Source organism: Balaenoptera borealis, assembly GCF_965194805.1.
Source record: "Balaenoptera borealis genome assembly, chromosome: 12".
NCBI classification, from domain to species: domain Eukaryota; kingdom Metazoa; phylum Chordata; class Mammalia; order Artiodactyla; family Balaenopteridae; genus Balaenoptera; species Balaenoptera borealis.
In genome coordinates, this window is record NC_138869.1 from 26,371,108 (window position 1) to 26,391,798 (window position 20,691).

General features: G+C 35.5%; 1 protein-coding gene and 1 long non-coding RNA gene across 3 annotated transcripts in view; one reads left to right on the forward strand and one right to left on the reverse strand.

Moving 5' to 3' along the window:
• Window positions 1–19,539, forward strand: part of LOC309606966 — a 54,235-nt gene extending 34,696 nt beyond the window's left edge. The window contains exons 2-3 of one of the 2 annotated variants that reach the window (XR_014232165.1): window positions 9,039–9,174; window positions 10,078–19,539. This is a non-coding gene — a long non-coding RNA (uncharacterized lncRNA). Of the gene's footprint in view, window positions 1–9,038 lie in introns of both variants that reach the window. The other variant, XR_014232164.1, reaches the window with a different exon arrangement.
• TAFA1 (TAFA chemokine like family member 1) overlaps window positions 1–20,691 on the reverse strand; it is a 781,657-nt gene that overhangs the window by 519,519 nt on the left and 241,447 nt on the right. The gene's annotated exons all lie outside the window — the stretch shown is intronic.

Below are 20,691 nucleotides of genomic sequence, written 5' to 3' on the forward strand. Positions count from 1 at the left end.
TGTAATATTAGAAATTATTCATGAGATATATTACTTTCTTTTTGTCGTATATAACTCTTTGAAATCCAGTGTGGTTTTGATACTTACAGCACAGCTAAATTCAGACTATGCACTTTTCACGTGCTCAACAATTACATATAACTGGTGACTACCAAGTTGGACAATACAGGTTTAGGTCTGTCCAAACTGTGGCTGATGTCTAAGGTATTACAATAGGTTAATCTACTAAAATCATGTATTCAATTTTTAGATTCAAGAATTGTTTTAAGAAGGTATCTATAGTTTGTATAGAAATCACTGCTAGTTACAGGTGATAGGTTTCAGCTTTGCAAATACTGGGATCGTAGGAGGGAGGAAAAAGAACACTAGGCAGAAACAGAGGGTCTAGAATCAAGTCTCGGCTTGATTAAGTCACTTAAAATGCATAGAGCTCATTTTTCTCACCTCTAAATTGGGGAATATTACATATTCTATGTACTTCTCTGCATCGTTCTGAGGATTAAATGAACTAATTTAAGTTAAATTGCAGAGAATATGATATAAAGAATGGTAACGACGATTGTTGTTAAGATAATGGTGATGATTAATGGTTGGTGAGGAGGAAGGTGATGTCAGAATCGTTGTTCTTTTTAAACTAAAATCTATATTAAATAATCCTTCCATAGGAAAATAATTCTAAAAATAGATCTTTACTTAAATCATTAAATTATAAAATTATTAAAAGTAGAACCGTCAACCAGTTACATAATTACTGAATTTGCTTAACGGTTGTTCTTATTTTATTTATTCACCAAAATTAGATCTTTAGTTCTAAAAATATGTCAAGAGATAAAGGAGGTAAGCGTGAAGAACATAATGGGAATGGTGATGTTTATTTCCATGAGCTATATGAATTGGAAGTATATTATAGGCAAGGGAAAAGTCATTTTGACTACATTGTCATAATAAATGACATTTATTTGTCATTTGTCACAATATTATTTATGTTAACATTCTGTGCCAATGAAACAGATAAACTAGAGGGATATTATCTTTTACCAGGAAGCAAGAAATTTTAATAAATAGTTTAATTAATTACTGTCATTAGCTGGATTGTTAGCAATTCATTTATTCTAGACTGGTTTGTCACAAACATCAAATCCTCTTCTAAGAAGAGTATGTGATTGTGTGCTAGAAGGCAGTTAAAGAATTTTAGGAAAAGCATGCAGTGAAAGATATAAATTGTCATTAGCCTTCACTTTTGGTGAGAGAAATGTCAGACATAGCATATGAGTGAAAAGTCTGAATTAACTCACAGGTTTGCAGAAGTTTTTTCAAAAGCTTTGTGTATATTAGTCAAAGTGAAGCAGAGACTACATAGTCCTGATTTGAGAAGACAACAACAGCATATCTTAAGGTTCTATATCAAAGAATAATAAACAGGTAAAGAATTATATATCTAAGGACAAAATTCATGCTTCCTCCTTTGGTTTGGTTTAGTTAGAGGAATCGGGTTCTCAAATGAAATATTCTATGGAAACCCAATATGTAAAACAATCTAAAGTGATATCTTTTTAATGTAGATTAATTTTATGTTCAAATTTATATTTTCTTATTAGTGTCCATCAATAAGAAGGCAATTTTGATCAATTAAAATATTTAGAATTAGTTTAAGATTATTATCAAGCTTGGGTTCTCACTTTCTGTGTTTGTACCTTTATATATGAATTGCTATAAATATTAGGATAAATGATATGAAATTCCTGATATTGACCAATGATAACCAGCAAATATGACAACATCATGTAGTTCAAGGTAACAGTAGTAATTGTATTTTGTTTCTTAAGGATTTCCACCTGTGATCTTTCTGGTCTTCTTAATTTAGAGCAGCCAGAAACTTGAAATACAGTGAAACTTGTTTTAAAGTTTGATCACTAACAATATCAAGAATTTGCTCACCCACACTATCATAAGAGTAAGAGTCATACAGCTACAACTTAGTAGGTTTTACTGAAGGTTCTGACTCACTAAAAAAATACTCTAAAAATGTATATCAAGCAGAAGGAAAATTATGTCACATGGAAAGGCTAAGTTGCAAGAAGAAATGTAAGAAAAGATACTGGCACATATGTGGGTAAGTTAAAAAATCACTAACACTATAAAATATAATAATATTGTCTACTTTGGGAGGAATTAAAACTGAAACACTGGATAATGGTAATATTTAAGTAGGGAGGAGATGAGCAGAGTAAATTGCTGTAAGGTCTTGTATCATTCTGCAGTATGATAAAAATATTAACTCCAGATGTCATTAAGATAGGCAGACATGTTACAATAGCTTGGGTAATTACTAAAATGATAGACATACAACACACAGACCTTCTAAACTAATAAAATGATAAAGTAGAATGAGAGAAAACTCCATCATCAATCTAAAATAAGGGAAGAAAGAAAAAACAAAGGAAAAAAAAGACCTGCAGCACATAAATAAGATGACAACAATAAATGTAAATACGTTAGAAATCATATGAATGTAAATGGGCTAAAATCTCTAGTCTAGTTATACAAAATTGTCCTACTGGTTTTAAAAAATCCAGCAGCTATCTGCCACTTCCAGGAGATAGATCTAAATTTAAAGACTTAGAGGAATTGAAAGACAAAGGATATATCAGGTAAATATTAACTAAAAGAAAATGAGTATAGAAATAATAATATTAGACAAAATAGACTTTAAGAGAAAGATAATTCATACAAATAGTAATAGTTTAGTACTAAGCATAATAGCAATTTAATTCACTAAGAAGATACACAATTCTAAACTTGTATAAACCTAAAAACACAACTTCAAAGTACATAAAGTAAAAAATGTCGACTACAAACCTAAATGGAAAGGAAATCCAAAAAAGAAGGGATATATGTATATGTATAGTTGATTCACTTTGCTGTACAGCAGAAACCAACACAACATTGTAAAGCAACTGTACTCCAATCAAAATTAATTTTAAAAAGAGCAAAAAAAAAATGTCGACTACAAGATGAAAAATAGGCAAGTTCACCATCACACTGGAAGGATGGTGTACTTTTTGTACAAGCAGGAAAAGACTTACTAGGGATATAGAAAATTTAAACAACACAATTAGCAAGCTTGATCAGAAATTCCTAATGTCTACGTGGTCTTGATTTCCTGACCTCCTTTCCAGAGGAAGGGGGAAAATCCACAGGTCCCTGTTATCTTGAATGCGTCTGGTCTCCTGTGTACCTAGACTGCAGAAGTGTGGGAGTGATGGAGGCACAGTTTTCAACAAGCATCACATGGATATGCTGGTTCCCTTTTGAACAAAGAGGTACATAGTCCCCTGATTCCATGACAAGTAAAGTCCACATTCTATCATGCTTAAAGTAATTGCTGAAACTATCCAGAACAGGACAGTGCCAATACATACCACACACTTTCTTGTCACCACAGTGTGTGCTGCTCTGCCCTTAGGAGAACTATGTCAGAGATATCACTGACATTTCATTGACCTTGTTCTCACCTGCCTGGTTTCAAATGAGCAGACGAGTGCACTTCTGAACTTTAATCCAATGATACCGTGCAGAGTTAAACAATCCTTAATCATTAGCATGTTCTCAAGATTTTCAAACACTGCCTATGCATAGAAATAGGGTGTGTGTGTCAGAGGGCAGGGGTGGTATTTCAAAGTCTTCACAAAAAAAGATGGTGAACCTGGAATTTCAATGTGTTCAAAACTGGTTCACAGGTATTATGAGCGTGTATGTTGGGTTTTATTAATTTTTATGTAGTTAAAAATACAGTTAAAAATAAAATCATAAGTAAATGTACGAAGAACCACTGAAGCACTCTCAGCAGAGCACAGTTAAGAAAACCACCAGCCTATGATCCTGAAGATTGCTACATAGCTGCTTAGACACACAGGAATAACCAAATATGCTCACATTGGGTATTTCCTACTAATGAGTTCATTTCAGCCATCATATGTTTATTCATTATGCTAGTCACTGTGGGGTCATATCCCTGCCAGCAAGTATATAATCCAAGAACATGCACAAATAACCAACACACACACACACACACCATGCATGACTCAATGTGGTTAAGTACTATGCATAGTAAAACTTTCTGCCGAAAGTTATTCACTGATTGGTTTAGTAATTCAATTAAAACTTTTAAAGCTTCTACCAAGTGTCAGGCACCATTATAGACACTGGAGATGCAACATTGACCAAGATAGATAAGATTCCTGCTCTCTTGGAGCTTGCATCCTAGTTCAGGAGACAGGCCAAATCAAGAAAAGAATGAATGAATGAGTTAGTTTCAAAGAGTGCCAAATTCCTTGAAGGAAATAAAAAGACGCTATGTTGACTGCAGTTTTGCAACTTCAGCCCTACTGACATATTGTGTCTGATAAGTCTTGACTGCGGGGTGATACTGTGTATTGTACGATGTGTAGTAGCATCCCTGGCTTCTACCCACTAGGTACCAAGAGCACCTTCTCAGTTATGACAACTAGCAAGATCTCCAAACATTGCCAAATATCCCCTGGGGGGCAAATTCCTCCCCAGGTGAGAACCATTGTGCAAGACTGATGGGAATGAGAATGAGTTTTATTGTTTTTGTGGGTTTTTTTTTTTTTTTTTTTATTGGATGGTCAGGAAAGACCTCTTTGAGGCAAAAAAAAAAAAAAGCCAACCAGGAAATATTTTGGAAGAAAGCTTTCCAGGCAGAGTTGAACAGTAAGTACTAAAGCAGTAGGTGATAATGAATTTGAAGTCCTAAAGGAAAAGACAGAAGCTTGTTTGACTAAAGCATAGAAGCAGGAGATGGTATCAGAGAGGCAGACAAGACAAGAACAGATAGAGCTTTACAGGCTGTGGTAGGAAGTTTAGATTTTTTTTCAATGCAATGAGAAGTTTAGATGAAGGAGAGAATTTCAGGTTAACTGTGAAGGAAGAAATGTTTCTAGCTAGACATTTAAAGGAGGATAGGCCTGGATTGTTACAGGCTGGAGTGAAAGACAGAAGCACTCCAGGGATTGATAACAGATCAGAGAGGACAGAACCTGTCTGGGGTGGAACAAAGGAGGTGCAGAAATGGAATTGCAGACTTGTCAGAAATGTGGAATCTAATGCAGGAAGAAGGGACTTTTGAGGGGAAACCTCTATTCCAACCACCACTGGGATGACAATTCAGAGGAAAGCGCTCAAGGAGAGAGTGTTCTAGGCGACATACCGACAGCAGCTGTGAGCTGGGGGACCCACTGCGTGTGTATGGACTCTGCTTCAGCCCCAAATGTACCCCCTTTAGGGAGGGAGGGCCCAAAGCCAAGTGCAGGCTGAGCTACCTGACAGGAGCCAGAGACCAGTAATCCAGGGACAGGCTGCTAACGGCACAAAGATGTCAATGGCTTGATCCTAATACGTTCTTGTTAGAGGTTTACAGAGGAAACACTTTCAGACCAATAAAGACAAAGATAATGAACTTTAGCTCTTTATTCCAACTCCCTCATTGTTGTACCATTACTACCATTTAAAAAATATTGTCATGTGTGAGGCATTGTTCTAAATGATTTTCTCATTTAATCTTCTGAACAATCCTATAAGGTAGATTCTCTAATTTGCAGCATTAAAAAAAAAAAAAAGCACTGGAGTCTCAAGATATTCTGTTACTTGCCCATGGAATCTGAAACCTAAGTAGTTCTGACTCAAGTCCAATCTCTGAACCACCTCATAATACTCAGATAAATCAACCAATACTATATACTGCTCAGATGAATCAAACTGACAAAGGTGATTCTGGTTGAGGAATAATTTGTAATAAATTGCTAGCATTTGAATACCCACTAGTGCCAGTTATTTTTCTAAGCACTGTAAATGCATTATCTTGTTTCATCTTCACAAAACCCACAAGAAAGGTCTTATCAGTTGTCTCATTTTATAGATGAGAAACCTGAGGGCCAGAGATCTTAACTAACTTGTCCAAAGTCACACAAACAGCAAGTGGTAGAATTGAGATTGTAATTTAGATAGTCAAATGCCCAGGTCTTCCTCACTAACTCTAAATCATAGAACACAGTTCTCTTCCAACAACAAGAAACTTTTAGAAACTCTTACATAATCTTATTTTGTAAAAATAAGACATAAGATTGAAAATATTGCAACATTATTTAAAAGACTTTCACAAAGATGTCTGATAATGTTCTAAGCAGAGGCAATCCCTTGGAAAGCCTCTATTACTGTGTTTCTGTTTGTGCAGTAGTTCTAAAGAAAATATGATAAATTCACTTATTAATTCATTTCACATGATACCTTAACTTCTAAATAAGCGTAGGAAAAGAGGGCTTTGTGCATTGATTCTGCAGCCTCTTGTTAATGCATAGGCCAGTTAACGAGTTCAGATATGTCCACGTTACTTCAGGTAAAGATCTGTTGCTACCCCATCTGTACTCCCTCACCAGATCTTCTAACCAAACACCATTTGAGGAATCCAGAAAGACCTAGAGTTGCAGAAGTTACTGTTTTGGGATCTGTCTATTTGACATCAGAATGACAGACTGTTACTACCTAGGTGTTAGCACACTTCCCGTGGCACCAGTGTGACCTAAGAGATTGACCCAATCTGTTGGTGACGCAATCTGTTGAAAAGTGTGTATTCTCAAACAAAAAAATTGGAGGTATTAAAAGGCATCCATGAAGCAGTAAGAGAAAGCCAGTACTTGGCATCAGAAATTGCAGATTTGGGTTCAGCTGTACCATTTACAAGCTTTGTGGCCTTGGGCAAGTCACTACAACAGCTCTGAGATTAGGGCTCTTCATTACGCAGGAGGCAACATCATCCCAACCCTGGCTACCAGGCAGGTGGCAGTGCAGATCAATAAAACAATGAACGCATGGGTGGTTTATGGACTGTATGATGATGCTCTAACAACAAAGGACAACATTCATACTAGAGATGTCGAACAGCTGTTACACAGCTGACTCTTTACTGAACTGGGGACAGTACATCTCATCTTTGTCCTCAGGTCTTTTTGACAATGGCAGTGTGCTGCAGTCGAGCTGACTCAAGCCTATGTGTTCTGGAGCTAGAGGAGAGACGAGGTCAACGGAAATAAGATACTTATGCTTCTGGCAGCTGCTTGAGATAGAAACAGAAAATTCTTATTCTTTTAAGGCATTAAATCCAACCTGTCTAGGTACAACTAATGTGAATGAGACAACCTTTGCAGGCCCAGTAGCAACTATCTTTGAAATCTTTAATAGTAATAATACCAACAACAATAATTGCAGCTCATGTATCAGTTAACTACTTTTACAAACAAAATGCTCTAAGATTCATAGGCTTAAGAACATTTATTCTTAGTTCTCTAACTGTGTATTGGCTGAGCTCAGACAGGCAGCCCTGACTCAGACAGAGGCCCACTGGGGCTTGGCTTCTCATCTGGGTTAGGCTCATGTCTGTTCATTCTGCAGCCGAGGCAAAGGGGGCAGTAGCTACTGGGGCCAAGGCCTCTTCAAAGCAATGTCAGAGGTGCAAGGGAGACTGTGTGTCAGCACATTTCAGGCCTCTGAATCTGTCTAGGTCATAGTCACTAGGCATTTACTATGTGTACAAGCAACTGTATACTAAGAGCTTTACCCCCATTCTTTCATGTAATTTTCATAACAATCCTGTAAAGCCAGGCCTATTTTTATCCTCGTTTTAAAGACAAAGAAATGGAAGTAAAGAGAAATTAAGAAACTTTCCCCGTATCCTGCAGCTAGTCAGTGGCAGGGTCAGGATTCTCATATAGGCAGTGGGACTCCAGGGATTTGCCAGCATATTCTATTGTCTGCTTAAATCCTTAATCCATCAACACTGCAATTAAAATGGGACTAGTTTCAAAGCATTGAATACATCTGGGTTCCCATACCATGACACTTAAAAAATATATGAATTTTGTTTTATGTTACTAGATATTTGCTCTGCACAAAGCATATATAACATGCATCTACCCTACGATGTCTAATAAAATCAACACATAAATCTGCCACCCAGAATCTAGAATATTGCCATATCTTCGTATGTTCTTTCTCTGTATCACCTTTCTGCCTCCTCGCTGAAGATAACCGCTCTCTTGAATTTTGTGTTTGTCACTCATGTGCTTTTTTAAACAGATTATCATATATATATATATGTGTCAAATAATTTTGCTTGGTTGAAACATCAACTGTGCTGTCATATGTATCTATAGTTAATCCATTTCTTATTGTTATATAATAGTGCATTTTAGGGACTTCTCTGGTGGTCCAGTGGTTAAGATTCTACGCTTCCAATGCAGGGGGCGCAGGTTTGATCCCTGGTTGAGGAACTAAGATCCCACATGCCATGCGGTGTGGCCAAAAAATAAAAATAAAAAAATAGTGCATTTAGTGAATATATCACAATACATCAATTATCCTACCAATGAATATTGGGTTTCTTCTAGTGTAATGCTATTAAAAATAAAGCTTCTGTGGACAACCTCACTAGTAATGTGTAAGAGTTCCTGTGTGGCACATCCTTACCAACACTTGGTATTGTCAAACTCATAATTTAGGGGAAGTAAAATAATATTTTATTGGGATGTTAATTTGTATTTCCCTTGCTTACTAAGCAGTTTTGGCACATTTTTCTTAGGTAATCTACCATATATGTTTTCTTTTCTGTCACCTGCTTGTTCATGACCTGGTCGATTTTCCTACTGGGTTATTTATCTTATTGATTCATATCAGTTATATGTATTATATTTATATAAAATTGTCCATTACATGTATTAGTAATGTCTTCTCTCAGTTGTGTTTTGTCTTTTCATTCTATTTATGGTAAATAGTGAAAAGATTTATCAATCTTTTCCTTCGTGGTTGGTCTGACTTGAATAGTGTCCCCTTAAAATTCATGTCCACTCAGAACCTGTGAGTGTGACATTATCTGGAAATAAGGTCTTTGCAAATATATAATCAAATTAAGGTGAGGTCACAGTGGATTAGGGTAGGCCCTAAATCCAATCACTGGTCTCTTACAGGAGGGAAATTTGGACAGAGAGAGAGAAGAGCCACAGGGAAGAGGACCACATGACAACAGAGGCGGACACTGGAATGGGGCCACTGCAAGCCAAGGAAAACCAAAGCTTGTCAGCAAGGACCTGAAGCTGGGAAGAGGCAAGGAGTGATTCTTCCCTAGAGCATTCAGAAGGCACAGGGGCCTTCTAGCCTTCAAAACAGTGAGAGAATAAATTTCTGTGTTGTAAACCACCCAGTTTGTGGTAATTTATTATAGCAAGCACAAGAAACTAATACAATGGTTAACAATTTTTGTGTTATAAATTTTTTTAATCCTAAAGCTATCAAAATACTCACTATATTTTCTTCTAAAATTTGAAATACTTGCCTTCACATTTAAATTTTTAATTCATCAAGTACTGATTTTGTTTATGGGCATGAGATAGAGAACCCATTATATTGTTTTGTTTGTTTGTTTTCCTATTTGGGTAATAAATCGTCCCACTACCATTTATTGAAAGGTTCAATTTTTTCTCCAGAACTTTGCAAAGGTTCCACTACATATGAAAGTGCCACATAAGTCTGGGTTTCCTTTTGGGCTTTCGAGTATGTTCCATTTGTCAAATTGCCTATCACACTATTCTGTGCTGATTATTATAAATGTATTGTAGTTCTTCCTATCTGGTAGAGCTAATACTTTCACGTTTTTCCTCTCTTTTTTCTTCAGGAGTCTCTTGGTTGTTCTCAGGCATTTGCTCTTCCATTTAAATTTAAAATCAGCTTGTAAAGCTCTTTTTTAAAAGTCTGTTGGGATTTTGATTAGAATTTTATATAATCTATAGGTCAACTTGGAAGAATTAACATTTTTATAATATTAGCCTTTCTATTTATAAAAGTGATTACCTATTATTATTTATATTTTAAAATAAATAAAGTGTTATAATTTTCTGCACATCAGTCTTACACACTTACTATTGAATTTATTCCTAAGTACCATATATTCTTTTTTTTTTTTTTTTTGGCCGTGCCACATGGCATGTGGCATATTAATTCCCTGATCAGGGATTGAACCCGCACCCCCTGCAGTGGAAGCATGGAATCTTAACCACTGGACCGCCAGGGAAGTCCTGTAAGTACCATATATTCTTTGTTACTCATGTAACATCTTTTCAAAATTGTGTTTTAAAACTTTTTGCTTATATATAATTGCAATTTTGATTGCCAGTATTATATCCACCTTGCTAAATTCTATTGTGTTAACTTATTTATACATAACTCACAGTTTTCTACGAGAATAATCACATGCCAAAAAAAGATGGGAGTTTGGTTTCTTCCTTTCCAATTCTTATACTCTTTGCATCTCTTTCTTTCCTTGCTGTACTGGCTGGGTCTCCAATATGCTGTATAGTAGCAGTAAAAGTGGGCATCTTTGTCTTGTTCCTAGTTTTAAATGTAATGCTTCTACTGTTTTACTGTTAAGAATTATGTTTGCTGCAGGTTTTCATACTCTTTAACAGATTAAAGAAATCCTTTTGTATTCATAGTTTGCTAAAAGTTTTATCACAAATGAGCTTGGAATTTATTAAGGGCTTATTTGACATCTATTGAAATTATGTGGTTTTTATCCTTCAATGCATTAATGTGGAAAATATATGAATAAACTTATTTAAAAGCCACTTTATAAGAGGTATAATTGACACACAAAAAGCTGTACACATGTATACATCTTAATGAGTTTGGCATTAAGTATACATCCATGAAACCATCATGACAATCTATGCCATAAACAAATACATCACTTCCAAGTTTCCCCCACCCTGTTTATTTATCATTAGTTTTGAGTGTTATAAAAACACTGTACATAATATCATATTCTGAGCAAATTTTTAAGTATATAATACAATATTGTTAACTATAGGTACTATGCTGTACCCAAGATCTCCAGGATTTACCCATCTAGCATAACTGAAACTTTGTATCCATTGACTAATACCTTTCTGTTTTCTCCTTCTCCAGGCCTCTGCAACCACCATTCTACTCTCTTCTATGAATTCGACTATTTTAAACTTCTCATGTAAGTGGTGTTCTGTAGTATTTGGTCTTCTGTGTCTGGCTTATTTCAGTTAACATAATGTCCTCCAGGTTTATCCATTGTCACAAATGGAAGGATTTCCGTATTTTATAAGGTTGAATAATATTCCACTGTGGGTATATACCACATTTTCTTTATCCTTTCATCTGTTATGGGCACTGAGGTTGTTTCCATGTCTCAGCTATTACAAATAATGCTACAATGTATATGAGGTCACAGATCTCTTCTATAGTGATTTCACTTTGTTTTGATATACACCCAGGAGTGTTATTGCTAGATCATAAGGTAGTTTTATTTTTAATTTTTTGAGGAACCTCCATACTCTTTTCCAAAGTGGCTGTACTAATTTACATTCCCACCAACAGTGCGCGTGGGTTACCTTTTCTCCACACCCTTGCCAACACCTGTTATCTTTTGTCTGTTAAATAATAGCCATCCTAAGATGTGTGACATGATATCTCACTGTGGTTTTGATTTGCACCGTTCTTGATGATTAGCCGTGTTGAGCATCTTTTTGTATACCTATTGCCTATCTGTTTGCCTTCTTTGCAGAAATGTCTATTCGGTTCTTTTGCCCATTTTCAAATTGGGTTATGTGTTTTTTGCTATTGAGTTGTAAGAGTTCCTTATGTTTTTTGGTTATTAACCCTTTATCAAATACATAGCTTGCAAATATTTTCTCCCATTCCATAGGTTGCCTTTTTATTTTGTTGATTGTTTCCTTTGCTATGCAGAAACTTTTTAGTTTGATATAGTCCCACTTGTCTATTTTTGCTTTGGTTTCCTGGGCTTTGGTGTCATACCCAAGAAATCATTGAAGAAACACTTAATGTTAACTTACCTTTGAATCCCTGGAATACATTCAATTTAGTTTTGATGCACTGCCTTTTGTATAGATTGACAAATTTTATTTTGCTATTATTTTAATTAATATCTTTGCATTTATACTTATGAATGGCATCACTTCTTGTTTCCACTTGGGCTCATAGAATGGAATTGTGGAGTAGTCTCTCCTTTTGTATTCTGTGAAAGAATCTGCATGAAATTGGAATGATTTGTTCTTTGAGAGTGTTGTAGAATTCTCCTAGAAAGCCATCTGGGTCTGGTGCTTTCTTTGTGTGAATGAATTTATAAATTTATAAAAGATTTGAGGGATACAATTAATAAGGCTGACTCTATAGAAAATACACACTAAACCTTGTGCCTAACAACTAAATGGGACACATTCTTCTTAAGTGAACATGGAACTTTTATAATATACTACCATGTTTTATGCCAAAAGTAAGACTCAGTCATTTTCAAAGAACTAGCAATATTGAAAAGATTAATAAAATAAATAATATCTAATAAGATGGACACATGCCAGCCCTTTCATAAATGAAAATGCTATAGAAATATCCTAATGTGATGTTAGAGTGTCTCTCTGTGAGTCTAACAATTTTTGCTTTATATTTTGTGAGGCTATTTTGTGAAGTGGGTACGTGTTTAGAATTATTGTGTCTTCCTAGTGAGTTGAGACTTTTATTTAATGACTTTTTATGCCTAATAATCTTTGAATTAATTTTTTCTGTATACATTTACATGCATGAACCACACGTGTTTATTTTCTAGCACAGTTCTAATGTCAAAGAGCTGGCCACACTGGATACAAAAATAGACTTTCATTTGTCAAATATCTGATTATTTTTGACAACTTTCAAAAGTTGGTTGCTCATTTTTATTCCACCTTTTCTTTCTTTAAATAGTTCATATAGTAATTTATATTCTGTATCTGATATTCCTACATCAAATAATTAGGTGCTTAAATTTGATTGCTAGCTTGCTTTTGCTGACTCTCCCTCGTGGTGATTTACGAGCTCCTATTGGTTGACCTTGATGAACTGGGAACCTGGGGGTGGGGGTGGTGCACTACAGTGAGGATACCTTGCAGTATGCAGGCTTTGCTTTTGCTTCTGCTGAAAGTCAGGGGATACTACTAGCCTGGGAGGATTGTAGACCCCTCAGGGGGCCACTGGCTTAATCTAAGAATCTCGGGCTTGGCTTGTCTAATTACCCTTGACAGTCATGTTCCAATAAATCTAGAGATAAACAGTACACAAGTATATACAGACATAGTATATCTGATAGTGTATAAGGTAACTATTCTACAGCACTTCATATCCTCCTCGTCCCATCATTCACTCCAGCTACTGATGTCATCATGGATTTCTTCCAAGTTTTGACCAGCTTTGTGCTGTCACAACCTCACGGTGATTCACTCATTTTGAAGGTTGGGTCAGTTTCCAATATTTTACTCTTTGCACTTTTAATGTCATGAAATAGCTCCAATACTTCTTTTAATGTGACGTTTTTGCCAGTCTTCATGTATCTCTTGCTTCTTTCCCCAAAATTTATCTAAGAAGTCATGGCATGTGGTACCTACAAGAAGCTGCTTAATTCCTGGGCCTGTGAGGTAGCTGATGTCCATGGGGCTACTTCTGACCTTGGGGGCTGGGAGCAGATGGATAAATGTGTCCTCATCCTTAAGGTGGAGAGCTTAGGTGGGGCTCTAGTCTATCAAGATTATTAAGATTAATGGCCTTATAAGAAGAGAAAGCGAAAAATCTCTATCTCTCTCCTTGTGTGCAAGCGCACACACACAAGCATGGGAGCGTGAGGGAGATTACTGACACCTACGAAGCAAGAAGAGATGCATCAGAATGAAATCAACCTTGCCAGCACCTTGTTCTTAGACTTCTCAGCCTCCAGAACTGTGAAAAATAAATTTCCGTTTTTTAAAAATCACCCAGTCTGTGATATTTTGTTATGGCATTCCAAGCTAAGACAAGGTGTTCTATTTCTTTGTTAAAAAAAATCCTATCAAGAGTAGTTTAAACTCCGCTTGCCTTCTTTGCATCATACAACTTAACGATACTGAGCCAGCATCTCTTCTATGGAAAATTGTCATACCCTTTTCTAAGTATGAATCAGCTTCCAACATTTTATCCTTGAGTTTCAATGTCATGAAATATCTCCAAGAGCTCCTTTAATGTGAATTTTTTTGCTGATGTCACTTCCTCTAGGACACGTTCCTATTTTCATCACAATCCCTTTCCTCATTTATGTTGATAAGTTTGCCTTCACTAAGTCCCTCTGACTGTACATCTATGTAGGTTAAAAGATGACATGTCTATCGTTTAATCATTTGAATCCTACATCTGAAAACTATTAGCTGTGTGATTTGACAAATTACTTATTCTAATTTTTTTGAGTCTTTACATCTTCATTTGTAAAGTGGAGCTAATAACAGCACTTAGCATTGTTTTTGTTTTGTTTTGTTTTTTGTTATTACTCATTAGGCACTTTTACACCAGGTAGGATGCTAAAAATGTTAATATGGTAATGCCTAGGAAATATTACATTTAATATTTCTTTTCTTTATAGATGTTAGTGTTTTCCATATTATTTGGTAAATGTGTATTTTTAAAATTGATGTATATTTTATTTACAATATTGTGTTAATTTCAGGTATGCAGCAAAGTGATTCAGTTATATATATATATATTATCAGATTATTTTCCATTATAGGTTATTATAAGATATTGAAAGTTCCCTGTGCTATACAGTAAATCCTTACTGCTTATCTGTTTTATATATAGTAGCTTGTATCTGTTAATCCCAACTTCCTAATTTATTCCTCTGCCCTTGCTTTTCCCATCTGGTAACCATAAGTTTGTTTTCTGTGACCGTGAGCCTGTTTCTGTTTTGTATAGAGATTTTTAAGTTTCCACATATAAGTGATATTATGTAATATTTGTCATTCTCTGTCTGACTTACTTCACTAAATGTAATATTCTCTAGGTCCATCCATGTTGCTGCAAATGGCAATATTTCATTCATTTTTATGGCTGAGTAATATATTCTTTGGATTTTTTTGGTCTTCCCCCAAAGATGGCTTACATGTTTAAAAGACACTCTGCTCGCCTCAGTTGCTATTTACCCATAAGATTAGAACACCATTCAGAAAAGTCATGACCTGCAAATGAATATGAACGGTTCCTTTTCATATGGCTTATTTTTAAAGAATAATTAAAATAATTAGTGGTTAAGTGTACTTGTCTCAATGCTTCTTGTGACATTTCCACTAAGGTTACTAGAAATGAACCAATGCATACAAGCAAGTCAAAATAATATCACCTAAAAATGACTATATCATTGATTTATAAAGCCTCTTGCAACACAATACTTAAACTAAGAAACACCAACTTTTAAAGTCCTGCCGCCAGTTTCTGTAGAGTAATGCTGTCTTACTATAATTTCTATTATTTTAACTTTTTCTTATCTATTTATAATTTATTGAGCAATCCACAAAAATGCTATATTTTTAAAATTTATTTTTAACATTTTGACTGGAGTATAATAGCTTTACAATGGTGTATTAGTTTCTGCTGTATAACAAAGTGAACCAACTATATGTATACATATATCCCCATATCCCCTCCCTCTTGAGCTGCCCTCCCACCCTCCCTATCCTACCCCTCAAGGTGGTCACAAAGCACTGAGCTGATCTCCCTGTGCTATGCCGCTGCTTCCCACTAGCTATCTGTTTTACATTTGGTAGTGTATATATGTCCATGCCACTCTCACTTCGTCCCAGCTTACACTTCCCACTCCCTATGGCCTCAAGTCCATTCTCTATGTCTGCATCTTTATTCCTGTCCTGCCCCTAGGTTCTTCAGAACGAGTTTTTTTTTAGATTCCATATTTATGCGTTAGCATACAGTATTTGTTTTTCTCTTTCTGACTTGTTTCACAGACTCTAGGTCCATCCACCTCACTACAAATAACTCAATTTCGTTTCTTTTTATGGCTGAGTAATATTCCATTGTATATATGTGCCACATCTTCTTTATCCATTCATCTGTCGATGGACACTTAAGTTGCTTCCATGTCCTGGTTATTGTAAGTAGAGCTGCAATAAACATTGTGGTACATGGCTCTTTTTGAATTATGGTTTCCACAGGGTACATGCCCAGTAGTGGGATGGCTGGGTCAAATGGTAGTTCTATTTTTAGTTTTTTAAGGAAACTCCATACTGTTCTCCATAGTGGCTGTATCAATTTACATTCCCACCAACAGTGCAAGAGGGTTCCCTCTTCTCCACACCCTCTCCAGCATTTATTGTTTGTACATTTTTTGATGATGGCCATTCTGACCAGTGTGAGGTGATACCTCATTGTAGTTTTGATTTGCATTTCTCTAATGATTAGTGATGTTGAGCATCCTTTCATGTGTTTGTTGGCAATCTGTATATCTTCTTTGGAGAAATACCTGTTGAGGTCTTCTGCCCATTTTTGGATTGGGTTGTTTGTTTTTTTGATATTGAGCTGCATGAGCTGCTTGTAAATTTTGGAGATTAATCCTTTGTCAGTTGCTTCATTTGCAAATATTTTCTCCCATTCTGAGGGCTGTCTTTTTGTCTTGTTTATGGTTTCCTTTGCTGTGCAAAAGCTTTTAAGTTTCATTAGGTCCCATGTGTATATTTTTGTTTTTATTTCCATTCCTCTAGGAGGTGGGTCAAAAAGGATCTTGCTGTGATTTATGTCATAGAGTGTTTTGCCTATATTTTCCTCTAAGAGTTTTATAGTGTCTGGCCTTACATTTAGGTCTCTAATCCATTTAGAGTTTATTTTTGTATATGGTGTTAGAGAGTGTTCTAATTTCATTCTTTTACATGTAGCTGTCCAGTTTTCCCAGCACTACTTATTGAAGCGGCTGTCTTTTCTCCATTGTATATTCTTGCCTCCTTTATCAAAAATAACGTGACCATATGTGCATCGGTTTATCTCTGGGCTTTCTATCCTGTTCCTTTGATCTATATTTCTGTTTTTATTATTGACTTTATAATATATACTTCCCTAATCAAATACTAATGAAAACTTTAAGTCTCCAAAAATCACATGTTCTCTAGAAATTTACTATTTTGATAAACAGTTTATTGTTTGAGCTGCAAAAGGGGAACCGGCATGTATACATGGGCTTCTTCTTTAACTTAAGCATATGCTAAGAAAAGGAAGTCACATAGGTGTTTCTTCTACATAGAATTGGTTTTAGGATTGTAATGCAAAAGGCCACTTTGAAAAGATTGTTTTCTAACTTTAATCAGACCTAGATCATATTTAGGAAATACGAAAAAAAAAAGATTGTTGCATTAAAAAGTTTGTTTTTTAAATGAATATAAAGCACGGGTTAGTCATTCCTGACAGTTTGATGAGATAAGGGAGGTAAAAAAAAAACCACACACAATCTAGCTGCTATCACTCTTGACTTAAATCTATAATTTTTCTGTGTTCTGTTTCCATGAAGGTGAGTTTCAGGTGAAGAATAATAACTCTGAATAGAGTTATAACTCTGTGAAGAATAATATCTTCCATCTAATCAGAGGTTTCTTTGAATAATTATCTTCTTGGCTAACCTGGAACACTGAGATTATATATTTATAAAATATATTACATATATTATATACATATATAATAGATTATAAATATATATAATCTCAGTGTTCCAGGTTAGCAGTTATAAAAAATATATTTTTAATATAAATATATTATATATATGTATATAGTGATATATGTAAAATATAGGAAACTTCAATCATTACAATATTTTAGGTAAGGTAGCCATACTGGCTAAAATAAAAGCAATGGAAAATAACATGGGTTAGGAGCCCTCATATATTTCTGATGTGAGTGTTAACTGGCAACCACTTTTGGAAACTGACATTTTCTACCAAAGATGAAAACATGCATGGTCCATGACCCAAAATTTCCACTCCTAGGTACATTCACAACAGAAATGTGTACATGTTCATAAAAGATATGTATCTGAATATTCATAGCAGCATTATTTTTAGTAGCCCTGAACTGGAAACTATGCAAATGCTCATGCCACTGGAATGGATTCATAGCAGTATATTCACTCATCAGCAATAAGGATGAACCATCTGAATGTCATGCAGTCTCATGGATCAGCTTACAAACTCAATGCTGAATAAAAGTCAGACACACAAAAAGTACATACCATATGATTCCATTATATAAAGTACAGTGTAGGCAAAATTAGTCTATCTTGTGAAAAGCCAGAAGAGTTGTTATTCTGGGGGTTAGGGGAGTCATATCTGAACAAAAGCATGAGGGGGCTTCTAATGTGCTTGTTTGTGAGTGCTGCTCACACAGGTGTATACAGTTTGTGAAGCTATATTTAACTGTACACTTCCATGTGTACATTTCTCTCTGTAAATTATAGCTAAATAAAAATGTAGGCCTATAAAATAAAAATAAAATGCTTGTGACAAGATAATTTCATTTGCTCACTTCACTTTATACACTGTCTTTATGTTAATTTGAGAATAAACAGCTGTGTACTTAATAACAAGACTGTCTTCTTCCTTCTAGAATATTCTTTAAAAATTAACTAGTGATACAGTCACAAAACACAATGCAAAATCTAGTTCTTCTACAAAATGGATGGAGTAGTGTTTTCATAGCATTGCAGTAGCATTGTTGTAGTTCTGCCACTTATTTTCCTGATAGGCTTAACTAGGTTAACACACCTGAAGACTGCAAAATAAATATTTTGTATCCCACTTCAGAAAGGCATTTTATTACACAAACATTAAAATCTGTTCCTCTAGAAAATATAGCATAGTTAACTGGATTTGCATACTATTGAGGTTTAGGGTCAGAACTTTGCTCTTAAAATAAAAAGTATGTAGAGTCGAAATTACCCCTGAAAATTCTCCGATATTGTGACAGACCAGAGATTGAATTACAACTCACAACCCTACAGGATAGATGATTTTTCCTCTAACACTAATTTGACCATTTTTTCCTCTGATTTACTATGAGATAAAGGAGCTGGCTTGCATTTAGAGCCATATTACTAAAAAGAAACAAAAATATCAAAATCACATCCATCTCAGAGGCACCTGGAGCTGTAATTACCTGAGCTAACAGTAGATTTATAGTTCCCAAATCAGAGTTCCTATAGGACACATATTCGTTGTGTAAAATGGCTGGCTAGTTATCCATAATACTTAAATTATTTTCTCTTTCATTCTCTCCCAATCCCCAGATCTGGCCCCTCTGTGGTACACCCATAGTTGAATTCACAAAAATTAATCCCAGATATGGAACTCCACTGTACTAAGAAAAGGCCTGAATTTTATAGCCACACAGACCTGGATTAATGGCCTAGTCTGTCACTCACTGTCAACTGATGAAACTTAGTTTACTGATCCGAAAAATGGAAATGATATCTCACATTGTAGTGGTAAACCTGAGAGATAAATGTATATAAACACCTCATGAGCTGTATAGTATCTGGCACATTTGGAGTTCTCAGTAAATTACAACTTTTATTATTGTGGTAGAAGGATAAGAAAACAAATAAAAGATATGGAATTAGTATGACGTATTCCCAAAACAGAGTTAAAATTAATTACTCTTTTTTAAAACTTTTTGGAAAACAATTTAAAAATTTTAAAATACACACATTTCACCCAACTCAGGGTCCTTGCCATAAAGCTCAAGACCATGTGACAAAAGGGGTTTCCTTTCAAGGGTCCATTCTTTTGGAAGACTGACTTTGAAGGCCTTCCAGCATGAGGTGGAGTCTATTTCCCAGCCTCTTGGAGCTGAGTTGGCTTGTTGTGTGCCTGGCAAGAGAAGGCAGTAAAAGGGGCAGAATGCCCCTTCCAAATTTGGGCCTCAAGAGATCACTTGAGCCACCACTTTGTTTCTGGGTACTCTGCCTTGGGCATGGAACAACCTCTGGCTAGCATGCAGGAGTTGGGAAGACAATGTGAGTCACAGGCCAGTCAGCCTAATTGTGATCCCAGACATACACATGTGAGAGCCCAAACTAATAAGCAGAGCCAACCTGCAGCTCTATCATGGTCACTCCCAAATGGCCGCACACACGTGAGGGAGACCGGCCCACACTAGGACAGCCCAGCAGAGTCATGAACCAAATAAATGTTTGTTATTTTAAGTCATCACATTTTGGGTGGTTCTTTACTCAACTGTACTTAACTGACACAGACCATACCCTTCTTTTCATCAGTTCTTCAAAATTTTCTTTTAACCCTAAATCATTAGTTGCATTGAGGCTCAGCTACAACTTAGTATTCCTATATATTATGTATTGTTACATAACATAATATATCATGTATTGTAACAATACATAATATATAGGAATACTATATATTATATTACAATAGTATGTTCAGAGAGCCCACAAGATTCCAATGAGACATTCGTACACACAAACCTGGAGTTGGTTTTATAAACATGCCTCAACTTGCATCAGAACCTTCTACATTTCTTTCTCAGTGGAACTCCTGTAGACCTACAGTGATAAAGCCAATGCTTAGACAGTAATTAACAGTTTGATCTGGTCATTTTCCATCTGTCACATTATAAAAAAAATTATTTAATCAACATATGTACAAGAGATTTTTGTCAAGGTATTGGGGTAGGCACCTTATTATTGATGTATAATTAGGAAACACCTAATTGAGGAGATCAGCTTTAATATCAGCTTAG